We start from the raw sequence: 19112 nt of genomic DNA, 5'->3' as shown, positions 1-19112 counted from the left end.
CCCAGAATTGCACACAGTACTCCAACTGCGGTCTGACCAGCTCCCGATAGAGGGGAAGTATCACCTCCTTGGACCTATTCGTCATGCATCTGCTGATGCACGATAAAGTGCCATTGGCTTTTCTGATGGCTTCGTCACACTGCCGACTCATGTTCATCTTGGAGTCCACTAGTACTCCAAGATCCCTTTCCACTTCCGTGCCACCCAGCAGGTCATTCCCTAGGCTGTAGGTGTGCTGGACATTTTTCCTCCCTAGGTGCAGCACTTTGCATTTCTCCTTGTTGAACTGCATTCTGTTGTTTTCTGCCCACTTGTCCAACCTGTCCAGGTCTGCTTGCAGCTGTCCCCTGCCCTCCGGCATGTCCACTTCTCCCCATAGCTTTGTGTTATCTGCAAACTTGGACAGAGTACATTTCACTCCCTCGTCCAAGTCACTGATGAAGACATTAAAGAGTATCGGTCCAAGGACCAAGCCCTGCAGGACCCCACTGCCCACACCCTTCCAGGTCGAAGCCGACCCATCCACCACGACTCTCTGGGTGCGACCCTCCAGCCAATTTGCCACCCACCGGACTGTGTAGTCATCCAAGTCACAGCCTCTTAACTTGTTCACCAGTATGGGGTGGGATACCATATCGAAGGCCTTCCTGAAGTCTAAGTATACGACATCCACCCCTCCTCCTGTGTCCAGGCATTTCGTAACCTGGTCATAAAAAGAGACTAGATTGGTCAGGCACGATCTGCCTGCCACAAACCCATACTGGTTTCCCCTCAGCATAATTTGTCCTGCCGGGCTCTCGCATATGTGAGCCTTGATAATTTTTTCAACGACTTTGCCAAGGATGGAGGTGAGACTGACATTGAGACTCTCAATGTTGTCCACATCCCTCTTGAAGTGGGGTGCCCAGAACTGGACACAGTACTCCAGCTGTGGCCTGACCAGTGTCACGTAGACCTCCTTGGCCCTACTTGAGATGCATGAGACAGTACAAAGGCAGACAGGACAGTGTCAGCTTAGGGCTTTTTGTAAGTAATCAACATAATGTCCCTCCTTAGAATGTTCCCTTCCTTGGAAAAAGTTGTTTAAGAAGAGCTTGAACTAATGAGAAAGGCTTTGTTTTCTGATGGGGTGATAAATGCTCTGTTATCAAGGGGTGGGGGAGGGGGAGCTCTCTAATCAGAGGTCCTGCTAAGGCCTGGCCATACTCCCACTCAGCTCAGCACTATGGGAGGAAAGAGAGGGCTTGCTGTAATGCACCCTGGCTTCTAGCCTGAGCCACTTCAAGCATGTGCCTGCATTTTTGGGATGTCTGTGTGATTACAAACTGGTTCAGCCTATCCAGGTTAGACTAACCTGCAAAGATTGAATCAATTCAGGCTAAGGCTTTTTGAATGTCTGTCCTTAGCTTGAGGGATGAGGGAGTAAACTGAGATTGAGAATGACAAGAATGAGGCCAGCATATATTAACCTGTTCTTCCTAGTAAATTGCAAAGGAAATGTGGGTAGTAACCTTTAACCCCATTTTACCTGTGCTTGATGTCAGTGCATAGGACAGAGAACAGAACAACCACAAATTCACAGGTAATTTTCCTTCCCCAAATATGTTCTGTTTTCTTAGAAGGCCCATATCTCCAAAAGACACTTCGGTGTCTTTCATTGATTTCAAGGAGCCAGCAAATCCTGCCTTCCCATGGGCAACCAGCATTTTTGTTTTTCATCCTGATGGTTTTAATAGCATCTACAGATTGTGAACAAGTGTTTGCTACACTTTGTCTAGGTTTAGGTGGCATACTTTCATCTGCCTAAACTTAGACTGAGAGAAGCACATGCAGCTGTTTGTCACTGCCAGGAGTGACACATGCAGCCTGAGATAAGTAACCTGAGGTGTGGTGAAGGACTGGTTGGATTGGGTTGGGGTGGGGTTTACAGGTCTGAGGGTGGTAGGAATACCACAACCTCAGGGCTGAGGCAGGTGGCTGGGCTTTCCCAGCCCCAGGGCTGTGCTGTGAACATGTGCAGACATTCACTAGATTAAAGTTAACCCCTTCCTGGATCAGGTTAGCCCTTTTTACATCTAAAGCTAGTGCAATATGTTTTTGGCCAAATTAAGTCCTCTGAACACCTGCATAAGTCAGCATTTAGATTATCCTAACCCTGGTTATATTGATCTGAAAGTAATGCCTGTATGTCCCCAGAGTCTGCTTCTATACCCTGGCTGTCTATAACCCAAATTATTATAGACAGATGATTTATGCTTCATGCTGAATCAGTCCAGTTCTTATATTTTTGCCTTCCAATCCCCACTCAAAAAGAGAATGTTAGAGGCTTTGTCCACCACTTGGGGCAGATCCAGAATCTTAACCCTATTCACCTTGATTCCTTTGTGTTTGAGCTGGTCCCCTGGTACAGCATCTGCCCTGGGCTTCCCTGCATACTGCCTGTGGGCAGTATTTCTCTGTCAGCTGCAATATGTTTCAACACTTAGTGCAGTCTTAACAGATTTTGTAGGCACGCACTGCAATACAACCTGACATTCTGGTCACCACAAATGCCAACTCATCTTTTCCTCCGACATTTGGCCGTTCCATTTTGCTACATAATGGTGAAAGGGAGTAACCAAGTGAAATAAGGTATGTGTGTGCTTAATATAATATCACTGTATTCAAGGAAGGGATTTTGGCAAAAGAATTATTTGTATCCCAACTCTGATGAGCACCAGTGCTTTAATGTAAAATGTGCACTATCCTGTATAAATTGTACTGAGGGGAGATGGGGGTTAGTGCCAACTCTTGTTATTCATTGCCATTCTAGCTCTTGTGAACTGGATCACAGATGACTATAAACAGAAATAGTTATCAAGGCAGAAAGTGAAGTTTACTGTATGTCAAGATATCAGAAAATATCAAGAACAGTATTTGTGGAAATCTCTGTAACAGTCCTAATCATTAATTAGGTGGAAAATTAATATAATTTTGGACCACTTAATCATTGGACCTCAGCTTCCATCAATACAAGCTCTTTTCTGAGTGTGCAGAACTGCAGGTGCATTTCCTCTGCCTGGAGACTTCTCAAAATTGTCAGGCTGGATTTAATTTAGGAAAGTAACTCCTTCAAGGCCCTTCCTGCTTTTCAAACTCATTGATCCCCACCACAGTCAGTCATGTCACAACTGCCAGTGTATGTATTAATCTCAAAAGAAAACATCTTATTTTAAGTGTTACAAGTTGAGCTCCATTCACCAACAGATCAACTATAGCATATGCAGCAGCACCACCACCACAAATTTCCTGACACTATAGTATTCTGTACATTTGCTGGAGGGACTATGACACTGCAGTTTAAACGTATGGTGACATATTAGAGCTAACTTTAATTGAGGTAGCTCAGGTACTCATAGCAGTGTGGCTATAGCAAATGAGAGCAATAGACTCCCCAACCACCTCTGGCTATTTACCCAGGGGCCTTGGGAGGGTTTCCAGAGTCTTCACTGGGTCTGAAGTACTATGTGGTACTAGTTCCAGCACTTCCCAGTTAAAAGCTAGCTCTGCTATGCCTGTTGCAATCATACATATAGATTTCAGTGTAGACAAAACCTTAGGGTAAAAGGGCACTATAGTCTCAGTGTCATTTCAATCCTTAGCCCTGTAGAGCCAATTCAATTCTACAGAGGTTATCCACAACGAGGTCAGCTGCTACGAGCTGTAGCAGTTGTTTCTGGTGATGAGGATACCTGTCATGCAGGAACAGAACTAAGTTTTCATTATAAAAACATCAATAGAGCAACGTACCAATTACAGACAGGAAGGTCAGGTTTTGGTACATAAAGAAGCATGAGAGGTTAGCGAATCAAATACAAATGAGGCTGATCAAACAGTTGAACATTAGCTTTACATACTTGTTTGTCTGACTTTATGGAATATTTTATCAGCTGTTTTATACACATAAGAGAGCTAGAAAAGAACATCAGAAGCAACTGAGATCAGAGATTGATCCTGGTTCTCTAACCAAAAAGTTAGAATTTAAATATGCAACATTTAAATTTCAGACATAGGGAGGCTCTCACACTTCAGGTAAAATGTGCACATCTATAAAAGATTGAAGGTTGCGATTAGAGTTCATATAGATGGTACAAAATGAGCAGGATACACTTTCATGTTAGTACTACTTATATTGCAAGCTTTATGCACAGTACATTTCAATTTTAGATGGAGCCTTTATTTAGTAGTCATCCTTTAATACAAGTTTTCTACAGAAAAGTAGAACTTGTAGCTAAAATAGAATATGCCAACCACACTATCATGTACAAAGATCTTATGTGCTACAGCTCAAACCATACACTGTCTCTTTCAAGAACAGCTAATTATTACATGTAATGTAACTTAGATTTAATTTATACACGGCTGTTCCTCATTTTAGAGAAGAAACAATAGTCTAGTTATAAATCTAGTAATTTTATCTGTCAACATTTTCCTCCTTGCTGTGAAAACCTTTTGCAAGCTTTATTTTAGAGCTTTAATAAGTGCATTTAAAAAAAATGCATTTCCGTAATAAAATTTTGACAAAAGGTATAACTGAAGAGCTTTAATAGCATATCTTTTAATAATGAGGTAAGAGAATGTCAGATTACCTTTTCAATGTCTCATGAGAGAGAACTTTTAATGGGAGAATTATTTTACTGGGGGAAATCAGTAGACTATACTAAAAGCCCTATACGTGTAGGGCTCTGTGTATTACCACATGGCAAAAATTGTATACGAACAGAACTGATATAGTTTTGCCCAACAGAGACTCAGATTCATGTCCACATTTCCCCAGTCCTCCACTTCTCTGGTTTCCAGACCTGGGACACCTCATCATATAGATCCAGTTTTTTGATCTATTTGGAGTTGTAGACTACTAAAATGCTAGCCACCACATGAACTATATAAAAAGAAACTTCAGCCAGCTGTAGAGAGAAGGAACAGTAGCTAAGCTTTTTTCTTGAGTGCTAGAACACTCTTTTTTTATTGCAATGGATGACAAGGCTCTTAAGAAAAAATCCAGACATTTTCCATAGATTTATCCCAGATTGAACCATCTGTCCCTCTAAATTTCACAAGGGGAACTGAATCTATGAATTTGCAGTGATGCATAGAAGTAGCTTAGTAGTTGGATGCTGATGAGAGAGATTACTAGATAGGGACAAAAGAAAAATGTTAACCCACTGTCAAACCCATGCAGGTTTTTTGAGGGGGACATGAAATCTAAGAGAACGACAACAAACTCTGCTTTTGTTTTTGAAGCTCTAAAAAGTGTTCAAGTTGAGTTTGAATGATAAGCAAAGGGTTGAGTCCATTCATTCTTATTTTATCCAAACAAGACAGCATTTGGCCTTAATATATATCACAGAGGATGATGTTCGCAGGGGAGAGACAACTGGATTATTCTTCACAGAACATTCCACCTTCTTGAAACTTCTGTTTTATGGGGCTGAAACGGATGCCCCAATTTCATTAACTGGAAAGTCTTCTAGTGGTAGGGTGACCATATGTCCCAGATTGGCCTGGATAGTCCTGGATTTCAGAGGCTAGCCCTGGCTCTCCAGTGAAAGTTAAAAAGAGGGTCCTGGGCACTGAAGCACAGTTGCAGGAACTGTGGAATAGGAAGCCCTATTAATACTAATTGTTATTTCACAGGTGATTGTTAATACCTGTGAAGAAAAGTCATTAACGGGCATTGGCTCCCTGTGACCTGCAGCCTGCAATAGTGGGGGGGAGGAGGGGAAGGGCAGGCTGCATCCTGGATTTCACATTGTCCCATATAATCACCCTATCTAGTGGCCATCCTCATTACAGTACTATTTACTGCTTCATGCAAGAGAGGTCTCACCTAATCTAAGACCTCTTTGATTAAGCTCACAAGGATGGGGCAACTTGGTTGGTTACATTGATTCATTGCAACTAAGTTCTCTCTTCCTCCCTTTCTGTGAAGTGTCCTGGTGATTTTATACTCTCCCTTTAGAGATCAGGCTCATCATCTTCCTCCACAGACATCACTTCACTCTAGCTTAAATGTAGTAAAAATAAATTCAGTTCTGTGGTAGACTCTGAAGAAATAAAAAATGAGGTCAGAGAAAATTTGAATGCTTGGAATGTATTCTTAAAATTCATTGCACGGGGAGGAGAGATACAGGAGAATTCCTTGAACAAGAGAATTCAAAGAAATGATAAAAAACAATGCTTTTTTCATAGTTCTGACTACTGCTGGTACTTCTGACCTCTCTCTCATCATTGAACTTTAAAAGAGTAAAAGAAAGAGCCAGCCTTTGAGAACTCCAACCAAGCAGAAAATATTTAGAGGGCAGAAGCTATTTGTGGGCAACCCTTTTATAGACGGACTGGATTATTCTTAGCATAGGGCTAGAATTCTTGTTTTATGTAAACGGTGAGTCATTGTTCTTGTGATCAGCACTTCTGTATGGGTGAGTTATACTATTTGGTGTCCAGTTGTTGTGAAATAACTTCACAGCGCAAACAGGTAAATGAATGATAAACTTGCACCTGAATCAAAGAAAGGTGGACTGCATGTCTGACCTATCTGTTTACATAAACATTCATTAAATAAATATATATATATATATATATATAAAATATACATATGCATACACATACATACACACACACATGCACATATACACATATATTACACATACACACCCATAAATACTTAAGTGAGCTGCTATTTTAATAATGGTGAAAAGTGGAAATTGGATATAAAATAGTTAATATTATGACATATATTATATATTATAACTATTATAAAATAGTTAAGATGAAATGACTAAGTTACATTTAAATGATTTTTTAAAATTATCATTGTATCCTAGCCACAAAGGGAAAAAAATCCCCATAATTATGCCAGGGTCCAATCATGCTTTGAGTGGAAATATTTGGTAAATATTCACCAAATTGAGCAGAGCTAGCAACTGAGTTGAGGCAGGGGAAGGGAGATGAAAGGACAGGAATAAGAAATATTTCTTGATCAGAGGGTTGTAGATTTCCTTCTTGATCTCCTGCCCTGACTACTTGGTGAGACTCTTCTCTTTTGTGTTTCTTTCTTCCTCTCTCCCGCTCTTATGTAAAAACAAAATATTTCTTTAAACTCTTCTTTGCCTTCACTGCTTGCGGAAGATAATGGACTCTCAGTGTTGGAGATGCTCCACGCTGTCTCTGTGCACAGCAGTAGAAAAAGCCATATCAGCATCAGTGCATCTTACCTTGCACCACTCAAACTTTGGCTTTCTGAGATTTCCAAATGTAACTTTTCTGTTAGGCACTGTATGACAATAACAAGGACCAAGCTCACCTTTAGGCTAGGGACAGAAATTGCACATCAACTGGTATAAGTGATAGGTAACTGATTCAAATCTGTAACACAACAGAAATTCAGTGTATATAAACTGCTTTCAAAATAGCTGAAACTGATTTAAGATAAACCTGGATGGATGTAGTGTCAGACTTAACTAATTTAGGTTAAATCAGTTTATTGAACTTCTGTCCAAGATGGTCCAAGATGCCCTCCAGATTCAAGTTAACTCATAGTCCCCCAGCATCCTAGGATGCTTTTCACCCCCCTTGCAAAAGCCCTCTCACCGGGTAGGCAGGCTAGCCTTGGTGCAAGCTGTCTGATGCAGCCAGGCAGGAAGGTATGCTGTAGCACCCCCCAGTTTCTGGCCTGGGCTACTGTAGGCATTTCCTGCTGCATTCATCAAAATTGAATATCTGTTCACTTGTTTATTGGTTCAATCTGTGCATCTTAGATTAACTTGAGAAGATTGAATTGACTCAGCCTTGGGCCTTTTGACTGTCTGTATTTAGCTTTAGCAGTTTTACACCACTTTTCAAATATAGCATGAGCCCCCAGCCAGAAACCAGGGGAAAGAAATTTTAAATGTGTGTTCTAATGTGAGCATACTTCCCTACTCGCATGCAAGTGTGAAACAAGATATATTACAAAGGCAAAAAGGGACCAAGCATACATCTTAAGAAAAAAACAAACTATTAACCCTTAACTATAAGTTCAAGCCTGATCTCAGTCACAGTCACCAACAAACCAACCTGTGGAGCTATCATCTAGTGCAGTCAGTTGGAAGGTGAGTTTCACCCTTGGCTGCCATCTAGAGGCTCTGCCAGCTATACCACCCAAGTAGCAAGTGCTGGGAAAGGAGGCCTGTACCAGAGCTGCTGGGGTGTGATGCTGGGGGTGGTGTCAGTGAAGAGTACTGCTAGGATGTGATGCTAAGGAGTGTTGCTCTGGCCACTGCATCCAGGGGTCTCTGTCCCTTCTCCATGCCACCAAAGGTCTTTGTCAATCCTCTTCAGGTTGCTATGCAATCCCAAATCTTTTAGACCTGGCCCTATGTTAGTGATAAGTGAAGGGATTTTTTTCAGGTCTTTTTATTATAGTAAACCACCTAGACCCATGATAGAATTCTAGGTTTAGAAGCACTTTCATTTCGAGAAGGTGATTGAAGGCATTTAGGGACTGACTTCTGCATAGAATCTTTTCACTCCCATACTTTGGACCAAAACTGAGAGCTACCCAGTCCAGACCTCTGCAAAGATAACAGTGAAGTGACTTCTGTAATTTCCCACTGACAATATCTGATATCTACATTCAAATTCAATTTTTTTCATTGATGGTAGCTCCCCCCATGCATGTGCACGCACATGCGTGCGCACGCACACACACGTACACACACATACACACTCTCCAAAATTCCAGCACATGGCCCTGATACATTTTATGTTTATGTTTTAATATAATAATGGATTTTATTTTTCCTTCTACTAGAAATAGACCCAAGTAAAGCACCAACATTGACATTCCTTTAAGTTAAACTCAGAGCATATCCCAGTTACAGTACCTTTTAAAATTTCTTTTGCCTTCATATTGTATATTGCCGCAGCTCTTACTTTTACAAAAACCGGAGCATAAAGCCTAGATCTGATCAAATTATATTTGCAGAAGCTTGTATCCCTCTCCAAACCTTGTTCTGTAACTCAATTGTTATACCCAATAGAACATGTTTAAGTCATAATGCCAGAAAGGACCATGCAATCATTTAATCTGACCTCCTGGGCTAAGTACAATCAGTCAAAAAGCTAAGGCTGAATTAATTCAGTCTTTGCAAGTTAGTGTAAGCTCTATAGATTGAACCAATAAACAAGTGAACAGACATTTACTTTTGATTAAGGAAATGCAGCCACTTACCTGCAGTGGCCCAGACCAGAAGCCAGGGGGAACTAGACCATGCCTTCCTGCTCAGTTGGAGCAGACAGCTTGGGCCAAGCCTTGTCCACTCAACCTGTGAGGGAAAGTTTGCAGGGGGAGGTACAAAATATCTTGGGATGGGAGGGCTGCAAGTTAACTTGAATCTGGAGGGGGATCTCATACAGAAATTCAATATACAAATTTAACCTAAGTCAGTTAAGTCTGATCCTACATCCATCCACATTTTATTTAAACTGATTTTAGCTATTTTGAAAGTGGTTTATATGCACTGAACTTCTGCCATGATAAAGATTTGAACTGGTTTCCTATCACTTATACCTGTTTGCGTGTAATTTCTGTGCCTAGTCCTGCATAATGTAGCCCATAAAACTGCTCCGAATTCTGGTTAGAATTAACACACAATCTTTTTGCAAACATCCTTCTTGATTGAAAATAAATTAAAAAAAAATAATAGTCACACCGCTTTCCAGTAATGGAGAATCCACCTATAGCAAAACTAGTCTTTTGGTTAGTTACTCTCACTAGAAACAGATTCACCTATTTCTAGTGGTGATGCATAGGGGGTGCATGTGCACCCCCTGAAAATACTGGTGCACCCCCTGATCAGCCACACTCGCCACTTAGGTGATGGGCAATGGGGGCAGGCGGGAGCCCTGATGTCCCCCTGCAAGCACTGGCCTATCACTGCAGCTGCTCTCAGAAGTGGCCACAGCCACTCCCAGGATCAGCTGCAGTGATCGGCTGCAGGAAACCACCCCGCCAGGCAGCATGATCTGCCATGGGGGGACCACCCCGGGCAGCAAGATTGGCCATGGGGGACCCTCCCCTGGGCAGCAAGACTGGTCAAAGGGGGGCATGTGCCCTCCCTAAGGCGGCACCAGTCACCCATGCCTATTTCTAGTCTGAATCTGTTTAACTTTCAGTCACTGAATTTTATTATAGCCCTTCCTGCTAGATTAAAGAACTCTCAGGTTTCTATTCCCACTGTACATATTTATAGACTATGATCAAATTGCCCCTAAAACTTCTCCTTGATACATTCGATTGAGCCATTTGGCTCAATCGTTATGTTTTCCAGTTTGTCTATCATTATGTTTTCCAGTTCTTTAATTACTCTCATAGATCTTTACTGAACCTGTTTTGACATCCTTCTTGAATCATTGACAGCAGAACTGGACAGCATATCCCAGCTGTGGTTGCAGCAGTGCCAAATACTGTGGCAATATTTGATATACTCTTATAACATATTCACCACGCTCCTCACAACATCACATAGGCAGATTATGTTCAGCTGAATGACCATCTTTCCCTCCATCTCTTTCTGCCCAGGATAGAATGTAGGATAAGAGAAGTCTTCCCTCCTATTATCTTCCATTTGGTTGTAGTGGAAACCCTAATTTACTAAGCAATTTTGAATGCTACAAAATGATTTACCCCAAGCTCTATGTGTTATTGGAAAACCTTGCTGATAACATATTTTCTTCCAGGTAACTGACAAACCACTTGAGACAGTCTCTTAATGATGATGCCCTGGTTAATATTACAGGTTGAGATTTACCCATTACCGAGTCTTTTTTTTTTTTAATGTGTGCCAAGTTTCTTTTGGATCATTCTGGCTTCTTAATCAAATTGCCATACAGCACCAACTCAGCTGCCTTACAGAGGTCTATCATGTCAACACTTATCTTTATCAAGAAACTGTGTGATCTCAAGTAGTCTCAGTCTGTTTGCTATTTTGTGGGCATGTCTACACATCCAATTAATGGGTGTGTTTACACAATATGTTTACCATGCAGTAGACTAATTAGCTGTGTAGTAAATGTCAAATGTCTACATGTGTGCCCTTATTAAGCTGGAGTAAACTAATTTACTATGCAGCAGGATGGTGTTTGTAAAAACAAGTACTATCCTGCCGTGGAGTAAAAAACTCTGTAGCAGTGCATGTGTAGACACTATCCTGGCTGGTTGGGGCATAAGGGTGCTTCAACATGGGGGCTGCATGCTGGCTAGCCCTGTACTGAATCACCTTCATGTGCCAGGCAGCCCCTTCACAGCACACTGAGCCAGAGGGGAGCAGCCCCAGGCTGGCAGGCTGAACCCTAGGGGCCCTTGGCACCTGGGGTTACTCCAACCTGGCTCAACATGCTGCGATCCTGGGTGCACATGCAAACAGCAATAAACTCTGCTGAAGCACCCTCATGCTCCAACCAGCTGGGGCAGCATCTACACATGCACTGCCACAGAGTTTTTTACTATGTGGCAGGATAATACTTGTATTTACAAATGCCATCCCGCAGCAAAGTAAATTAGTTTACTCCAGCCTAATATGGGTGCATGTGTAGATGCCAAGGTGTTTACTGTGCAGCTAATTAGGCTACTGCGTAGTAAATATCTCATGTAGATGTGCCCTGTAGGAATTATAGTCCCCTGTTTACTGTACATTTTGTCCTTTCAAATATTCCTTGGCTTTCATAACAACGTACCTTTTCTAAGCACATACAACATTAAGAATGTCAGAATGATGCAGTCATACAGATATGAGAGATTTATTTAAATTAAAGAAATGTGGATTTTATCCTCACTGATGTTAATGGGTCAGTACATCTTCATGAATCATAAAAGAACAGAGTGCTCTAATCTATGCAAATATTTAGCTGAAGTCTAGCTGAGTAGCACCTAGAGGATAGCCTGAGGACAAGGAGAAAATTGTGACAGAGTGAGAGTAAAGTAGTTCTGCCTGAATGGTTACATTGTTTGAGAGATATGTAAGTTGAAACGTTTAGATGATTGCCAGTTCATCCAAGGCTCCAGAAAGGACATTTGCATTTGAGTTCAGCCTTAAAGCAACAGCAACAACAACATACTCTTGTGCCACTGTGGGTCAGCCTAGGAGATCTGCCTAAAATCTGTGAGCTAGGTAGAAGACACCTTTGAACCACTATGAACAAATACAGAGAATATGTTGGTCTCAGTCTGAGAGGATGCCCATCATTTGTCTTCCTGTCTAGAAAAACAATAATAATATAAAAAGGATTTCCTGGGGAAAAGGGAATTGTAGACATATCCTGATAGAACACTGTGTGATGAGAACTACCGAGAGTGGGATGAAAAAAATAAAGATAAGTCATTTCAGTGATATAATCTACAGTGTAAAAATAAAGAGAGGTTACCATCAACTTTACATTGATCATACTAGTGCTTTTTAACTCAGCGTATGACGGGTACATCACATTCAGTTGATCATCTGAGAAGTCTATCATCCTATTTATCTTCTCTGGTACCTTTTCATCCCTGATATTTCTTCACTAAATTTTCTAAAATGTCATGCATGTACTCCGACAAGGTGGTTTCCGTACAACACCATGAATGAGTTCATGCACTTTGTGCAACCATGATGAGGTATACAGATAAGCAATATTCATGCTGTATGACAAGGCATATATTACACACTGTGGGCTGTTTTTCAGAAATGTGTTATTGGAATGGGGATTCTCAGTTTTGGGTGTCCAAACTGGGCATCTTTGGTGGGCCAAGACGGGCATCCAAAAAGTGAAGACAGTTAGGACTGGTTCCACTAAAAAATGTATGTATATGTTTACTACGGTGCCTAGCACCTTTTACATATCTATGGAAAAAGGATAAAGGGATTGTAACAGGAAAAGTAATAGCAAAAATGTTCAAAGAAAATAGTTCTTCAGAGAAAAATAAATATCTAAAACTGACTCTATTAACATCAGTGGGAGTTTCTTGTACTCAACAGAAGTTAGAAGAGTATCCAAGCGTACATTGGAGAAACAGACAAATTAAAACATTTTTAATAAATGTTTAGAGAATTCTAAGGGTCATACTAGAACTAAGGACATCAGAAGACAGAGACATTACTCTATGAGAAACCAGAGCTGTGAGATGTTGCTTGGATTAGAAAGAAGAACATGACACTTCCAAGATAAAAAACGTTTTTTCTTTTGGGGTGCCCCACTCCTCTCCTGGTTAATCTTACTGCATTTAAGGCCAAACAATTATTTTAAAATTGTTTCCAGAATGTCTTATTCAGTCAAGCAGGTGTTTTTTCTTAGTCCTACTGTACAATCAGTCTCTATGAGTAACTGTCTAAGAATGTTTACAGGACATTTTATCAGCAGGAGATACTTACATTTACAAGGGTAATTTACAAGCGAAATCTCCTGTGGCTTTGTACCTAATTTAGCCGTCATTAAGACTTTGTGTATTTAGTGCTGCAGCTGGGGACTCGGGCTGTCAAAAGATTCCTAGTACACAAATCTCAGCACCTCATTTCCTTAAAATTTAATCCATCCAGCCCTAGAGAGCCCCTCACTAGTAGAGGGGACCAAGAATTTCTTTTCCTGCAAAAAAATCACATTTTATATATATATATATATATATATATATATATATATATATACACGGATGTAGGAAAATAATTTCAGATACATATATATATATATATATATATATAGAGAGAGAGAGAGAGAGAGAGAAAGGCTACGTGGGTTGCAAGAACTAAAAAATATGAGGTGGAGTTTTCGTTGTAATGAAGAAAACCTGGATATTTGCATTAGAAAATATATAAAACCTCATACCAATATTATTCCTCCCAGAAAACAAATAGTTACCATTTTATTTTTTTAAAAGCAATATACTTAAAGTTTTTGACCAGATTAATTAGACTCTTCAGATTACTCCAGTACAGAGGTAGAATACATGTGGAAGGCTGCTGATAGAGAAACCCATCCATCCACCACCACATACCATAGAGAAGTTTCTTTATATGCTGGCCTTGATGGTGATGCAGGGAGGAAATGAAATAATATGGAAGCTGCAAGTAATGTTTCCAGTTTTCTCTGAAAGTGGCAGAGAAGGGCTGAAATGGCTATACAAGATGAGACAGCATAGGTTCAGTGTTTTAGTGTAAATCCTGGTTTTGAGTTAAAGGGCAGATTGCTTTGCACTCCATCTCTATAAACCACAGTATTTTGCTTTTGTAGAGATGAAATGAATGCTACTACTTAGATAAAGATGATTTGACAAATGACTGTGGTCTCTGGAGTCACTCAATAAATATAATAGTCTGCTCCTCTTCCTAAAGATAGTAAGGAAGTGGCTTCATTTTCTGGAGACTATTGGTGGGAGCAAAAATATTTTTTTTCATATTTTGATTCAAATACAAAGTTATCTTAAATAAGAAGAGGTATTACCATAAGAATGATGCTATGGAATTACATGATGCAACAGAAATGAATATGATGCAACACTGTCACATGTGGCCATATTTGAGCTGACATTTGAACGTACATTTTTTGCTATATTTTATCATTAGTTTAAAGTATTCCACTTCAGATTCCAGATTCTCTTGATTGCAAAATCCCCTGGATGCTCTCAGGCTGCAAGGTAGCTTTGGTTACTAATTTTGCTTGCAGACAGTCTGCCTTTTGTGATACCCCACACTGTATCTGACAGAATGAGATAGAGACCAGATTGCTTGGGGAAAATTAGGAAGCTAAGGGAAACGGAAAGAAAGAAAGAAAGATTTTGCAATTACTACTCTACTAGCTCCAAAACCATGAAGCTAGTGAAGCTAGTGCTTCTTTCCAACCTCAACTGCCTAATTAGCATGTTTATGGATTTTATACTGTATTTGAAAGAGGCAGAAAAGTAGGGACGGTGTTAACTGCTAAATGACAGCTGGCTTTGTTGTAGGTTCTCTTGTATAGCATTGATTTATGCATTAAAACAAACAAACAAACATACAGGCCAAAGTTTTCATAAGCAAGTTTGGGGGCCTCAACATTTGAGTGCCAACCTGAAGGGATTAATCGTTAAACAAACAGATGCACTTCAGCTCATACAATTCTATCTGAACTAGGATCAGAGCCCACAGCTGGCCTCCTGCTTCCCTCCTGGAAGTGCTCTCCAAGCATTCAAAGAGTTTCACAGCATAGTTCTCTCTAGAGCAGGGATGAGCAAAATGTGACCTGTGGGCCAGATCCAGACCACCAGCTGATTGAATCCAGCCTGCAAGCAGACACCTGCCAATTAAATGCAACAGGCCTGGCTGGTAGCTACTCCTGATGCGCTCTGCACGGGGCCAAGTCCTGCCCGTTCCCACCTGGGGCAGCTTGGTCTGTGCTCTCAGCCTCCCCCAGTGGAGGGCCCCAGCCAGTGGGCACAGCTTCTGGGCAAGACTGCTGCTGCAGTTGCCCAGGGAAGTGCTGGGCTCCCCCACCCTCCAGCAACTCCTCCTCCTGTCCCTGCCAGAGCACTTCGGGCAACAGGTAGGGAGGGGAAGCTGCATCACTGAGGGGAGTTGGGTGAGGGCAGGCTCTGCCAGCTGCTCATGCATGGCTGGGCAGGGGAGCATGTGGATGGAGGGAGGGCATGAAAGAGCTAGGTTGCTCACAAAGCCCTGTCAGGCAGACATGGGACAGGCAGGTGGGGTGGGAGCAGCAGCAGCAGCATGAGCCAGCATGGACTTGCTGCAGTCCTGAGGGACAGGCAAATGGTATTAAGGAGCAGCAGCAGGATCCAGCACAGAATTGGCTATAGCCCCTCCAGGCAGGTATGGGACAGAGACCAAGAGAGCTGGTACTGCCAGGACTGGCTCCCTGCCCCCCACCCCCCAACTCCTAGGGGCTTCTCTTGCTGCCCAATGATGGCAGCTGCTTTCCCACCCCTTTGTAGTGTGCTGCAAGCCAGGCAGGCAGCGCTGATCCCCCTCCATCTTCCCCTGCTTGCAGAGGGGCTGGGCTCAGCCACATCACAAAGAGCTGGTGGGGGGAAAGCCACGTGGTGGTAGGAGGGGGGAGCCCCCCACATGCACACACCCAACTCATATACACCCCAACCACACACCTCACACACATACCTATGCCCCCTCATATACCCCATCCCTCACCGTACCCACTCACACAGCTAACACTGTCCCACAAATTCAATACCCATACCACACACCCCACCATACCCACACACACACACCCTACACCCCCCACACATCCCACACCTCCTACACACACACTCCCCTCCCACACCCCACCCCCAGCATACCCACACTCCACACCCAACACTGTCCCAAACTCCCCAAGCTGTCCCCAAAACCCCACCCACACACATCCCCCACACCCCACCCCACCAACGCCCACAAACTCCCCAACTACATCCCCCCCACATACACCCCTATACCCGGTCACACAATATACAAGCAACCCTCCCCCCCCAAAAGAAGCACTTTCTGGGCAAGGGGGGAGACTTTTGGTGGCAAAGTTCAGGGGTTAGGGGCAAGAGTTTTGGTCCCAAGATGGTGACTAGGGGATGGAGCACCTATCAGGGGATGGAGCTACCCTTGTGGCCCTCAATGCCTCATCAAAACTCATTAAGCAGCTCTCCAGCTGAAATAATTGCCCACTCCTTCTCTAGAAAGATGACCAAGGGCATGGGTACCATGTGTTAAACATCTGAAATTTACATTATTTTGTCACCAGTTTGAGTAATACTGATACCTGAGGCCTGGAAATAGCCAGATCCCAGGGTACATGCCCTAGTAGGAAATATTAAAGAACCTAGCCACTAGGCAGCTAGCAAGCCATGAATAACCTTATTTGCATCAAGCAGACAGCTATACCAGGATAGAAACTGACATATGGCACCTACACAGGGCAAAAGTATACTGGATTTTAATTAAGTTCCATCTTTGCAGAACTATCTTTCACATGTCTGGTCTGTTCCTGTTTTTTACGGGAGTAAGTGTTTTGTGTATCCAGGCTCCGAGTCAGACTATAACATTTTCCAGTTTGCTTGAACCCCCCTGGATCCTCTCCTGGGGCCACTATGTTCTCTTCCACTCACATGGGTAGGGAGGAATTAGACAAGAGGAACAGGGCCTCTAATTCAGTGACTTGTGCAGATCCACAACCCAGAATGTAGGCAGTATCAGGCAGAGGTGGCACAATCCAAAATATACTGCCTTCCCCGCCCCTGGGATGCAGACAATGTATTTATTGGGCTCAACAGAACTATGAGTTGCTTCACATATGGGGGAAAATTGTTTATTAGGAAGAGAGACTTTAATTTCTCAAAGGAGGAAGTTAGTTGTTGACCCCATATATATGTGCGGTCAACATATATACATATATACTGAGACTTATATGGTAACGCTGGCTTTCATTCATAGATGCTTCTCAAGCAAATCCAGGGACGTCATTCTCCCCTTGTACTCGGCTTTGGTGAGGCTGCAGCTGGAGTACTGCATCCAGTTTTGGGCCCCACAAGTCAAAAAGGATGTGGAGAAGCTTGAGAGAGTCCATAGAAGAGCCATGCACACGATCAGAGGTCAGAAAAACAGACCTTACGATGACAGGCTGAAAGCTATGGGGCTTTTTAGCCTGGAAAAGCACGGGCTCAGGGGTGATCTGATGGCCACCTATAAGTTTATCGGGGTGACCACCAGTATCTGGGGGAACGTTTGTTCACCAGAGCAACCCAAGTGATGATGAAGTCAAACGGTTATAAACTACTGCAAGACCATTTCAGGCTAGACATAAGGAAGAATTTCTTAACTGTCCGAGCCCCCAAGGTCTGGAATAACCTGCCATCAGAGGTGGTTCAAGCACCTACATTGAACACCTTCAAGAGTAAATTGGATGCTTGTCTTGCTGGGATCCTATGACCCCAGCTGATTCCCTGCTTTTCGGGCGGGGGGCTGGACTCGATGATCTTCCAAGGTCCCTTCCAGCTCTAATGTCTATGAAATCTATAATAAGGCTGGACATTTGTATATAATTCCAGTCTTATTGCCCAGTTCTCTCTTGATCTAACAGAGCAGATGTATAGTGCACGTTGCAAAGGGGATAGGGTCCAATTTTAAGCAATTAAGCACATCATATAGTATAGTTCTCTACATTATTGTAATGCTGAGTATGCTATTTATAGGTAGATAGTGAAAAGTAAGGCAAAGTATAGTCCTTCTATATTATCTGTGGGTGTGTCTACACAAGATGTTTACTGCAGAGCTGACTAATTAACTCCTCAGTAAAATGTCACTGTCTATACATGCAACCGTATTAGATCGTAGTGGGCTAATAAATGCCACTGCAGGATAGTCTGGCTAAACACAATTACTACCCTGCAGCAGCATTGTTTTGTACACTGCATCGCACATGTAGATGGTGATGTGGCTCACTGGGGTACTAGGGTGCTTCAGCGCAGGGCTAGGTAGCAGGCAGCTCACATGCTGAAGCACTGTCATGCCCCAGGCAGCCCCCTCCCTCCCACTGCACATGGAGCCTGGTCAGGGCAGCCCAGACTAGCTGGCTGACTACCTGAGTCCCCTGCCAACCCAGTGCTGTTCCGGCCAGCCTCCATGTGCTTTTGGGGAGACTGGCTGAGACACAAGGGTGCTTCAGTGCAGGGCTATCAGCTAGGCCCATGCTGAAAGCTACTTATGCCCTAGCCAGCCCCTCCACAGCACATGGAGCCTGGTCGGAGCAGTCCTGGGCCATCAAGCTAACCCCCTGGGTCACCTCTGGAGCAATCAGCTCCAGAGTTTATTCATCTGCATTAACTGGATGTGTAGACATGCCTAATGTGTTTTAATATACACTACATCCAAGAGCAACATTTGTTATTAAAAAAAAGTTTACATTTCCCAAGTAAAATAAAAATAAATAATTCAAAATACATGATGAAAATAACATAAAGATTATTTTTCTCAACCAGCATAGGTACTAGTTTCAGGACCCTTCAGTGCATCTCATTAAGCCATTATTTTTTGTTTACCCTTTAAAGTAGTGGTCTCCAACCGTTTTATGGTGAAGATCACTTTTTG

This window comes from Alligator sinensis, unplaced genomic scaffold (assembly GCF_000455745.1).
Source record: "Alligator sinensis unplaced genomic scaffold, ASM45574v1 scaffold395_1, whole genome shotgun sequence".
Taxonomy (NCBI): domain Eukaryota; kingdom Metazoa; phylum Chordata; order Crocodylia; family Alligatoridae; genus Alligator; species Alligator sinensis.
Note: the sequence above shows the minus strand (reverse complement) of the source record.